This window comes from Oenanthe melanoleuca, chromosome 4 (assembly GCF_029582105.1).
Source record: "Oenanthe melanoleuca isolate GR-GAL-2019-014 chromosome 4, OMel1.0, whole genome shotgun sequence".
NCBI lineage: Eukaryota > Metazoa > Chordata > Aves > Passeriformes > Muscicapidae > Oenanthe > Oenanthe melanoleuca.
Window position 1 is genome coordinate 47,271,831 of NC_079337.1, and position 12,029 is coordinate 47,283,859.

The 12,029-nt window shown below is 43.2% G+C and overlaps 1 protein-coding gene across 3 annotated transcripts in view; it reads left to right on the forward strand.

Moving 5' to 3' along the window:
- Positions 1–713: 713 nt before the first annotated feature.
- The window catches only part of APBB2 (amyloid beta precursor protein binding family B member 2), a 157,493-nt gene continuing 146,177 nt past the window's right edge, over positions 714–12,029 (forward strand). For all 3 annotated transcript variants that reach the window (XM_056489499.1, XM_056489506.1, XM_056489500.1), the window contains exon 1: positions 714–756. The gene's annotated coding sequence lies outside the window, so the exon portion shown is untranslated. The remainder of the gene's footprint in view (positions 757–12,029) is intronic.

Genomic DNA, 12,029 nt, shown 5'->3' on the forward strand with positions numbered 1-12,029 from the left:
TTAACCCAGCAATGCCAAGTCCACCTCTAAACCACGTCCCCAGGTGATAAATCTACTCATCCTTTTAAATACCTTTAGAGATGGTGATTCTACCATCCCCCTGGGCAGCCTGTTCCAATGTTTAACAACCTGTTCAGTGAAGAAATCTTCCTTAATATCCAGCATAAACCTCCTATGATGCAACCTGAGGCTTTTTCTTTTTGTCCTATTGCTATTTACCTGGGAGCTATTGCTATTTACCCCGAGCTGTCTACAACCTCCGTTCAGGTAATTGCAGAGAATGACAAAATATTCTTCTAGGGCTTCCCAGCCTACTTGGCTACCTGTCTGTCTCTCACTATTGCCAGAGTAGCACTGGGATACAGCAGGTGGCATTTTAGGAGAGGCATCACCACCGCCTCACCTTGATATGGGCATTGCTATATTTACCAACCACGAGCCAGACCATTCTTTCTCCCTAAGGAGAAAATAAACTAAAATTTAAAAAAAATTCAGGGGGTAGACCCACGTCACACACAACCTCTACTCCTTCGCAGAGGTACATCTGCTCTGATGGGGGCTGTTGACCTGAAGTCCCCGTGCGGCACAGCCGAGAGGCGGCAGCGGGCTGCAGCGGGGCCGGCACTGGCCACGGCTCTCGCCCCCTCGCCCCGCCTCGCCCCGCCCGGCGGCGCCCGGCGGCAGCGGCTCTGGGCGGCGGCCGGGGCGGAGGGAGAGGAGGGGCGGCGGCGGCCGGCGGCCGGAATCGTTTCCTGGGTAAGCGCAGCGGGCTGGGAAGCGTTTCCGGAAGGCTGGCCGCATCCCGCAGCGGCTTCGGGCGCCTCCGGGGCGGGCGGCGGAGCGGAGCGGCGGGCAGGTGAGCTCCGCGGCGGGGAGGGCAGCGCAGGGCAGGGCAGGACAGGGCTAGGGCAGGACAGCGCGTCCCGTCCCGTGCCGCGGCACAGCCCCGGTGCGCGCCCCCCGCCCGCCGCTCCGCCCGGCTCGCTGCCGGTGCCACCGGGCGGGAGGCCAGGGCAGGGTCCCGCCGCACTTGCCCGGGGCGATTCCCGCATCCCGGTCTCGGGGGTGGGGGGCCGAGGCCGGCCTGCGGTGCGCTGCCTTCCCCCGGTGAGCAGGAGCGCTGCCGCTGCTGCTGCAGAGCGCCGGCCGAGCCTGCGGCGAGCGTGGGCTCTGCTCCCGCGGCGGAATAGCGGCGGCAGCCGCGCTGGTTCTGCCGCTGGTGATCCGGTAGAAAAGCCTGAAAATTGTGAAAGTGCCTGTAGAAGTACCTTTCTTCTTCTTCTTCTTTTTTCTTTTTTTAATTAGTAGAATGAGCAAATGAGCTCTGGAATTGAATCGTACTCGAGTGTTGCATGAGGGGCTACAAATGGGAGCATTGAAAAAATACAGTGCTCGGAACAAAACTTGGACCCCGTGAATGCGTCTTGGAAGTTGTCAGGAATTTACTTGGGTCCCAAGGCAGCCACGGAGCTGCTTTTCGTTGAGGTTAGAGAGACAGATAAATTGGAAAGTGTAGCGGATTGTATTCACTGCTTTGCCTGCTTGTTTGCAATGTTTTATAATTCTTGGCTGGGCTTGTGCTTGCTAGGGAGGGTAAGTGTACTTCTGGCTTTAAACACAAAATAACAAAACCCCAACTCTGCAGTGATGATGCACTGGTAGGTTTAGTCTGTTGTGGATGCTGCTGGTGGCTGTACATGGTAAATGGTATCTGCAGTCAGTTGTTCAGGGCAACACTATCTGCTGCAAGTTTCATTGCTTCACCAAGATCTGCTGCCTTTCCCCCAAAGCTGAGTTTCGGTGGCTGCTGCAGCTTTGCTGTGTCCTCTGGCTCGGAGGTGTGCTCCTCCAGTTTGTTCTAGATCCTCCGTATCTTCATCCTGCCGTCTCGTGCTTCAGTATTTTCTGAACGCCTGAATGAGTTGTCTGTCTTGTGTTTAAAACTATTTTCTGCTGGCATAATTGCATTTAGTTAAAATAAGAGTGCAGATGGCCTAGCACTTAAAGGAAGAGCCATCCTCATACAGTGACCTTGGGACAAAATCTTGGCTGATTAATTTCCTTGCCTGGAACAGTCATGCGGAGTGTGGGTATTTTTGTTCTTCCTTTACAGTGATGAGTGTCTGATGGAATACTTTTTGGCTTGTATTTTTAATTGGTTTTTTTTGTCATCTGTGGGAAATCAGGGTCTGGAGAAGGCTCTTTGGGATAAGGAATAGTTTTATCCTGTGTTATGAAGAAAACATAACTCTTGTAACAAGGAGGAAGATTCTTGGCTCTGAATCAGCATGAATGAATATGCCTTTTCCAGCAAGTCATCTAAATAGTAGATTACAACTGTGGGAATCATTTTCTAGGAGAGGAAATGCATGGCTTGGAAACCTGGATTATTCTTTTTGTTTTTTAATTCTGCAGCTAAATTGGAAATCGGTAACAAAGCTGGTCATTTTTGGTGTAGTGTTGAGTAGACTCTGCTGTGCCATTGGTCAGGAGGGACAGTGACTTCCTTAGGAAATGCCTGAGGAGCCTAGAAAGGGCTGCTGCTGGAGAGAGTAGTGACTTCAGGAGCTTGTTAAAGGGGAATATGAGTACTTGCGATTGCCTGCTGTAAGGATTTTTTAGCAGAGGTTGTGAAAAACTGAAGTGAATCCTGGTAGTTGATAGGTAATGGTGAGTAACTGAGTGATTACATCTCTGTCAGGTAGCAAGCTTTGACACAGGATGTGCAGTCATACACAAATCATGCACACTGAAAACAAACTGTCCTGTACATCCCTTTCTAGTGGGACACAAAATCCTGCCTTTGTACCCTGCTGTGAGCAAGGAGCTCCATTGCTGGGAGCAGTGGAGCCAGGGGTGTGCTGGGTGCACTGGCTGGTCACTGACCAAATTGCTGCTGCCTTGCTGCTATGGAGAAGGTAAAGGTGGTGGTGGAGTGTGTTAGGCCAGGACACAGGCAGGAGGGGTGGTGGGATGGGTATGAGCTCCTGGGAGGTGTCAGCCATGGTGGGACAGTGCAGACTGAGGCTGGAGGACAGCAGTGTCAATTATTCCAGAGCAGACAAGGAAAGCCTGGCTTGTTTAGCCTAGCAAATAAGGCTGAGATGGAATATGATTGCAGTCTGCAAGTACAGCTGGGATATAAATACTAGAAAGGAAGAGAGGAGCTATTTAAGCTAAAGAACAATGTTGGCATGAGAACAAATGGATGTAAACTGGCATGAATAAACTTAAGCTGAAATTTACACAGTTTCTTCCCTAAATGGGCTCAGGGTAACCTTAAAATGGGATAAATGGGAGCAAGCCCCTTAACTGGCTCATGAGGATATATTGAGGAAATCTGTATTGTATGCTTGGCTGTGGCAGTAGGAGAGAAGGCTTGGTGACTCAGGAAAAGCTTTTGGGTATGTCTGAGTTAACTTAATATCGATTTTATGTGTTACTGTTTCTTATTTTTTTAATATGATGTTACAATCTGGTATAAAAATGCCTGCTTTACAGCTTATATTGCTACATGGTTGCAATGTGCTTACTGGCCACTTTCTGAAATGTTTTGTATGTTTGGTTTGTTTTTTTTTTCCCTCTAAAATAATGTCTTGTCTAATAACTGCAACAAATTGTGTGGAAAGTCTTTTTCCTTGAAGTCCAAGCTGTGCAAAAGGAAATTATATGTTAGTATATGTGAGCTGCTTCAGCTTATTAACATTCAGGTTAAAAAATGAACTGCAGCAATTCCCACCTCCCTATATAAGGAGGTCATAAATGATATACTGTGACTGGAAGACTGGAATTAAATGAAGTTAAAACAAATTTGAAACTAGTTGAGCTAGTTGTGCATGGGATTTGTCTCATTTGTTGTCCTGCAGAATAGCTGAGTTATCTGGCATGGTGGTTGCAGTAATTGAACTTGTATGAAGTCTGTAGTTGGTTTGAAAAATATTGTGTGTGCAACGTGGAATAGAACCAGCTGCAGGTGCTATATAATGGGTACTGTGACTGTCAGCAGTACCTGACTGCTTCTCATGACCAGTATCCCAGCACCTCTGTGCCTGTTTCCTTGTCTCATTATGCTTTGGATGAAGTACTAATCTATTCTGTCCCCAGAGATTTAAGGAGCAGAGGGTGTTTTTGGAATTCTCTGTGTGGTGTCCTGCATTAGTTGCCTAATTCTTTTTACCCTGCAGCCTGCTTTCTTTGTAATCTGTTGTCTTCTGCAACCTTTTTTCTTTCTTTCTTTCCCTTTTTTTTTTTTTTTTTTTTTTTTTTGTCACCATGTAAGCAGATGTCAGAGGAAAAATAAGAACAGGATGCCCTTATTCAAAACCTCCTCTATAGATACTCTGAACCGCTGGCTATTCTCAGCTTGGTGTTAGCAGAGTTGGATGCAAGCTTTCCCTTCAAAACATTTGGTGGCTTTTGGTTCCAAATGCCTGTCTGGTCTGTCTGCAGCCTCCTGGGACCTTGTTGCAGCCTCTGTGGCCTTTAGCCAGGAGTGCTGCTTGTCTGTGGGTCTACTGCTGGCTGTGAAAATAATTCCTTCTTTCTGCTTGGCTTCCCCTGGATCCCTGCTGAGATTATTGTCTCTTTTACCACTTCCCATTCACCTGCAAGGGGGTTACAGGTGGGAGGCTGCAGAGCTCTGGCAGAAGGATTTGGGGAAGTGCTGCTTTGCAGAGAGTGCCCTGGGATTGCTAAAGAACACTGATTTATCTGTGCCTCATCTGACAGGTCCTGGTTGCTGAAGTCTGTTGCCAAGGGTGTAAGAGCAGACCCTACAGGAGTATGAATGTAGGAGTCTGAGTCTGCCCTGACAAAGACAGCAGACACTTGGCCTCCATCATTCTCAGGACAGTGAGTTAACCTTGTTAAAGAAAGTGGATTTCTTTATGCCTTACAAGGATGAAATTTGATTTTCAAAGTTCTGTCTCCCAATGTTAAAACTATTTTCTTGCTTTAACTGAAATGTGCTGAGCTTCAGTCTTCCCTGAAAATGTGATATTTGTTTGGATAAGTATTTAGATTGTGACTTTTACTGTTGAACAAACCCTGTGTCTGTGTGTAACACTGATTAGTGCATTTTTATAGTGGTCTGCATACCAATTAGGATGCTTAACTAGATGCAAATATGTGCCTTTATCAGTAGTCTTTGCTGCATTTGGTACTTAACACTGATTTCAGATGAGTGAAATCAGCTGCAGTTCAGTCTAGGAATTCATGAATGTGAACTACTAACTTGAGTAGTAGTGCATTAAAAGTAATATGTGACAGAGGGAGGTTTCCTAGAAAATAAAATATGCAGATTTTTCTTCTGATCTCAGTTCCAGATAGCCAGTGTCTGTAATTCTGGTTTGTTTTACCTTATGAATAGTGCTATGGCTGTAAAGTACTTGAAACAAACTCCTTGCAGACTTATATTTGACAGTTTAATCTGCCTGACTTCACAATTTAAAAACCTCCACTAAAATCTCAGTGGTGTATTCCTGTAGCTATGCCAAAATAGAGTTATAACTCAGTGATTTATTGCCATTTGGCTGTTCTTGTTTTCTGTAGAAGGGGAATCTGTTTTTCCTTTGTCTTCCTTGCTGGATTACATTGCATCCCAGATAATATACTCTGTCAGACAAAGTGTCAGCTCTGTCTGCCTTTGGGAAAATCCTCCTGGAAGCACTAGTCATGCTTCACTATATGTTTTAAGCAATTTTGCAGTGTGTTTAGTTGTTTTGTTGGAGGTTTGTTTTTGTTTGCCTTTAGTGCAAGTGCAGTTAAATTTTCAAAGGCACCAAAAGGAGCATTTCTGAAGTACTTCTGCAGATTTCAAGTGTAGATGATGTGTTTAAAAATACCATTTGGATGTAATGTTGGTGTTAAAATATGCTTCATGCAGTACTTAGTCACAACTGTTTTTTCCTTGTGTCTATTAGCTGGTTATGGAGAGAGGGTTCCCAATGTAATTGATGTGTGTGAAGGACAGATTCCAAAGGGAAGGAAATTGACAGGCATTTATGTTCCTTACCTTTATGAATTAACTTGTTTCAACAGAAGAAACTATCATAAACTTTGTGTATTTTGTTGTTGCCATCTCTTGTAGAAACACATCCTTTCTTTGCAGTATTCTCAGGATAGGAAGCTTTCCAAACAGTTCTTAAATGGCAGTCATTACTGTGACTAATATTGGCACAAATTAGCTAAGACTTTTTTGGAAACCTTGTAAGTATAATTTCTCAGATGAGTTGAAGGGAGATGCTGCCAGGTTCTTACGGGCCAGCTGCAGAATTCAGCAAATTAGGAGTTTGACATTAAGCCATCCTATATATTTAATATATAATTTCATTTACCCAAACTACTGCTTCCAGGAAATGGAAGGACTAGTTTGGGTAAATATGGCAACTAATTCATTGCTCTTGTGTTTGCACTTGCCTTGTTAATTCTATTTGCAAAGAGGCTTACTGTTAGGAAGAGGTATTTCTTAGCAAGGTGTTGAATTGTGTGGCTGTGGAGGAAGCTGTGCAGAGAACCACCATGAAACATGAAAGAGAACTGCAAGGAAGAGAATAAGGAGGAGGAATGCTCTCCCATGGAGACCTTGGCACTTGACAGATCAAATTGGGATTTAAATGTGGCACAATGGAAAGAAAGTTCAATTAAGTTGTTTAAATGAGTTGGAAATACATATAAATAGGCCACAGTCTATGAACTTACAGCAAGATTCATCTGGAAATAAACACAGTGGACAGCCTGGGTGTTTGGGATGCACGTGGCATTAAGAAAACCTTCAGTACTATGTGATCATCTTGTCTTGCTGGCACCCTGCAGGCCTCCTATGTGAGCAGGAGAGGCAGGATCCCCATGCTTTTTTGTTGGTGTTTTTTTTGTTGTTGTTGTTCTCCCTGATACCCATCTGGGTATAAAACCTTTGGGGAATGTGAGAGCTCACCAGGTCAGACATGCTGGTGGAGTCACAGGTTGGGAAATCACTCATATTTTTTGAGTCCTGTGGGAGCCTGCTTGCCTTTTTCTTCTTCTTTTTTTTCTCCTTCTTTCTTTCCCTCTCTCTTTTTCCTACCATAATTCAAGAAAATGGTAAAACAACACAAGAGCCATCAGTAAAGGGAGTGGTTCAACACAGCTGTATATAAAAAGATACATGTACTCAGACAAACAGGATTTTAAATTTTTTTTTTACATGTTTGACATGCATTCCCTTCAAAAGTTCTCCAATTTAGGAAAAATGTTTGATTAAACTCGTGTATTTGAAAAGAGAAACATTAGAAAAAAACCTCATTTTTAATTATTTTATGTTTGCTTCTTGGAGACGTTTGAGATCGAATTTATTGTTACATAACTTTGTAGGTTGGTAAGTTGTCTAACAAAGGATATTGAAGTAACACAAAATAATGTTGGCTTTAAGCATGTATTTTTTAAGCATGTGCAAGAGCTGTTAGCAAAGAGTGCTTAATTATGTATGTGTGTTTTAACCTTATTTTTTGTAATCTTTGCGTGCTGTTATGTCAACACTGACCTGTATAAACTTTTTCAATGAAATATCCTGAATATTTCCTTTTGCAAGGATGGATTTATACACGGCTAAAAATGATGATTCTATATCTGCCAAAATACAGGAGGCTTTCTGGTAGAGGCATATGAGCATTTAGGGACCAGTAATTCTTTTTTGAAAACCAATATAGCTATGTCCTAATGTGATAAAGATGGTGCTGTTTGTCAGGGAAATGGCTTAAGTGTTCCCTGGGAAGTTTGTCTTTGCAGCCCAACAGCATGTCAATATTGTGATGCCCTTGCACTGAAGTGTAACTCTTGATGGCAGATCACAGGAAATTCGGGAATTCTCAGTGAGGGGTCTGTGGGGAAGGGAATCAAGAGGGGCAGCTGGGACACTCTGAGGGATGTCAATGAGGCTTGATGCCAAGGAAGTCCTGAAGTCACAGGATCCTCAGAGCATTGTTTAATGTTTGTTCCTGTTGTTTTTTGTCTTGCTTTGGGCTAGCACTCAGCAGCATATGTTGCATGTTAGTTCTGCAATACAGTCTCCATGCTCTGGTTTTGGCCAGCCAGTGTGTAGGAACATGTGGTATGGTTTTACTTGCTTTTTTTTTTAGGCAGAAAAATGGGGATCCCTCAGTGCTTCCCTGGTCTCACCTGCAAGTCAGGAGGTGATGTTTGTTCTCCCTCCTTTCCCATGTGTGTGCAGATGTTACAGGCAGGATATGGCATGGTGCATCCCAAAATCTGCTGTTTCCCTGCTAGCAGAGGCTCTGGTGACCCTTGCAGCTCAGAGATGCAGCAGCTGGGTGCTGTCACTGTCCCTGCCTTGCAGCAACCCTGAGGCTTTGTGAGCAGTCTCCCTGCCAGTGTCTGGAGAGGCCCAGGAGCTGGAGCTGGCTGCCTGCCATCCTGCAGCACAGTGCCTGCCTCTGCTGCTGCCAAACCTGCAGGTAGGAGTGCTGGCTGGGCGGAAAACATTTCGTGGGATTTATCCAAAATAAATATCTAATTTTGCACGGCTGAGGCTGAAATTCTTCAGCTGCACCTCTTGCTAGAGCAGAAGAAAAAGCCTCCTTTTTGTCACAGTGCTTTTCTAAGCTTCTGTGCATATGCAAGGTAAAGCTATTATTTTCCTAAATTTAAAGTTTGGGTCCTTCTTCCTTGAGTTGTGATGGATGTCTAGATCTATACTGCTTTGAAAACCTGTTTGAAGACATGTACCCAAACTTCTCTGAACCTCCCCCAAAAGGCTCACAATTGAGGCATTTAGCTGATTTTTTTGTTTCTGCTCTGTGCTTCTACACAGTCCTTGAAGCATAAATATAGAGCTGGAAAAAATAGCACTTGGTCTGGTATCCTAGCTTGCACTGGGACTTAAATTAGGAAATATGAGCTTCTGCTGTAAATCAGAAATTGGAGTTTCTAACCCCTTAATTTTTGGCCTGATAAATCCTATAACTCCTCAAAAGCTGTAGAGGTTCATGTCTCTGTAAGTCCCAAGGTTGTTTTAAATCTGTGGGTTAAATAACACAAATGTAAAGGTTTAAAATAAGACTGTCAGCCCACACATCATGCCAGCTGTAAAACCAAGACTGGACACTGTGGGGCTGATTCAGGACATGCAGATCTGACTTCAAGCCTAACTAATGTCAAGCTTTAGCTTCTGCTGCCTAAACTGCCTTTTCTTCAGTATAGGGATGGAAAACTCACAGGCTGCTGATGTCTGTATTGGTGTCATTAATTCTCCCAGAGTAATGGAGTGGATAGTTTTGCACAGTGTCATCAGGCTGTCCTAGGGAGCTCTTGCTTGGCACACAGTGTGAGCATGTCCTGAGTTTTCCCTGTTGCTGAGTGCAAATACTTGATAACTTCCTCAGGCAGCCAGTGTTCAAGCAGGGAACTGGGCTTTCCCCATTCTGGGGCTGTTCTTTGAGCTGTTCTTTGAGGTTGCAAGCAAATATTTTAAGCATGGGTAGGTGCAATGTGCTGTTATGGCAGGATGTGAATCCTCCTTGCACAAGGTGAGATTGAAAGGAGGTGTTGAATTCTAGATCCATGATGGTAGAGGATGAAACTGAATTTGAATAGATGTTAAAAACTGACAGAGAAGGTGCTCAAAGATGAGTAACATGCATACCCTGCAATTCCAAAATGAAGATACTGATGCTCCCAAAGGCTGGCTCAGGAAAGGGCACCTGCCAGAGGACTCAGGTGGAGGCAGGAGCTAGTACATAAATAGATGAAGGGAATTTAATTACAAAGAGGAGCTGTGGAGAAAAGCTTATTTTACTGTTGAATTTTGGAGCCAAAGTCACTTGCACAGAGTTAGAATGCTAACCTGGATATAAAGCAGTGGAGAGGCATAGTCTGTGCTATGTACAATATAAACCCATTTAAAAATTTTCTAGGTTTCTTTCTTCCCTCTCTTTGACTGTTTTAAGGACAGGCCAGGGTTTATTCTGTAAGAATTTAAGTACCCAAATATGAAAATAATTGTTTTGTTTTGCAGAAGCTGAAGTTTCCACATGGGAGTTTCACATACAAACTGTGTTCCTTTGCATTTTCTTGGTTATTCCTAATATGGTAGCGTCCATAGCTTTTATTATCTCTAATTCAGGAGCATAAGCTACCTCAAATGCTTTCACAGCACAGCAGGGAGTTTTAATAGGCTGTGAGAGACCCTGTGTAAAGCTTGCCAAGTGGCCACAGCTGGTTGGTAAAAATAGATGATTAAAAAAATAGTGTTTTCCAAAGGCTTGCAAGTTGAGTGTGACAGGCTCATTGACTGGCCATGTTTCCACCTCTCTCAGAAGCAGTGGGTGAAAGAACTTATTCTTTTAAACAGAGCAGTGCTCAAATGAATGCTTGACTCTTGTGGATGCTCATGCTTTCTTACCTCAGATGGTATCTGCACACTTCCCCAGGGATGGGGCACTCACAGCTTCTCTAGGCAATCTGTTCCAGTTCCTCACCACCCTTACAGTAGAGAATTTCTTCCTAATATCTACTCTAAACCTACTGTCTTTTGGCTTGAAGCCTTTTCTCTTTTTCCTGTCACTATATCCTCTTTCTTCATCTTTCCTGTAGGCTCTCTGAAAAAGAACTTGCTGGGTTTTTTTTTTAAACCTCTACTCTGAGCAATGAAATATTGTGTTTCCATTCTTTGCATATTTCTTGATTTTGTTCTAATAGAATATAAACATGTGTAAAAGTTATTTATTTTTGAAAGTGGTAACAGCCCTGGTGTGTTTGAAGCACAGTGTGTGTTTGCAGGAGAAACAGTCAGACTATTAAGTTTTAAAACAGATATTAAGCGAAATAATATTTGTAGTCTCGTATAGAAAATGCAGCATAAGTTGGTGGACTATGTCAGAGCAAATGACCCTTAATTTTCTTTTTCTTGCCTTAAGATGTGAGTCAGGAAAAGTATTTTTATTTCATCTGGTCTTTAAGAAAAGATTTATGGCAGTCACTAGAGTTTCAAAGCGGTTAAGGGTTGTATTAAAGGGGAAACAATAGAAAAGCAAAGGAGATGCCTGGATTTGGGAAGACTAGGGGTGGGATGTTGAAAAAAAAAAAAAAATAGTTCCTGGGCTTTGAATTGCTTGTGGCTGTATGGTTTCCCAAACTGTGGTCACAGCTTCCTGTTTGGCTGCTCAGAGGTAAATTCCAAAAGCTTCAGCAGAGTTTGGTGTTTCTTTGGTACCAAACCCCAACCAGTGAAACTTGCCTTTCACTGCATACATAATTATAATAACAGTGTGTTAAATACAGAAGGTTGTATAGTATGTTAATATTTATTAAATACTATCATTATCTGAATTTATAAAGTTCATAGTTGTGTTGTGTGTGACCTGTGTATCTTGAAACCTGCCAGGTTTGGGGCTTAGTTTGTGTATTAGAGTTACCTGTCTTAAAAATACCAAAGGACACCTCCTCTCCCTGATGTTTTTGAGTGTCAGTGTAGCATTGTGGTGTGTAAGTGATTTGTATCTTTGAACATAGTGCTGGAGAAGGATGGGTTCTAGGATTTCCCTGCTCTCAGCTTTCCCAGTTCAGGGTATGTAAGTTATGGGCTGCCATCTCCTGCACATGAAAATAGGGAGTGATGATCCAAGTACTGTCTTCTTGTTCCTTGCAGATCTGCATGACAAATCAAGGTGGCTCTGTAAGATCAACAGAGAGGATGTTAGAGCAAGAGTGAGGGTTGGCTTCTCTAAAAACTCTTCTGTATTTAAAATCTTTATGGCAGAAATTCGCGATTTTATGTAGACAGTCAGTGGAGAACCTTTAATACATGTGGTAGGAGCTATCCTGTGTTAGACCCAAAGAGCAGTGTAGAAAATAAATTTTTCCTGTCTAAAGGAAATGCTGTCTAAAGGAAAGCATTTGCCACCCTTGTTACTGTTGGGTGGTATGCTAATTCAAAATAACCCATTGGAATTGGCATGAGTAAGATAAGATGGAGGAGAAGTGTTAGCTTTGTGTCACTCATGGTTAGGAGTTAAATGTGGCATTGTGCATTCTTA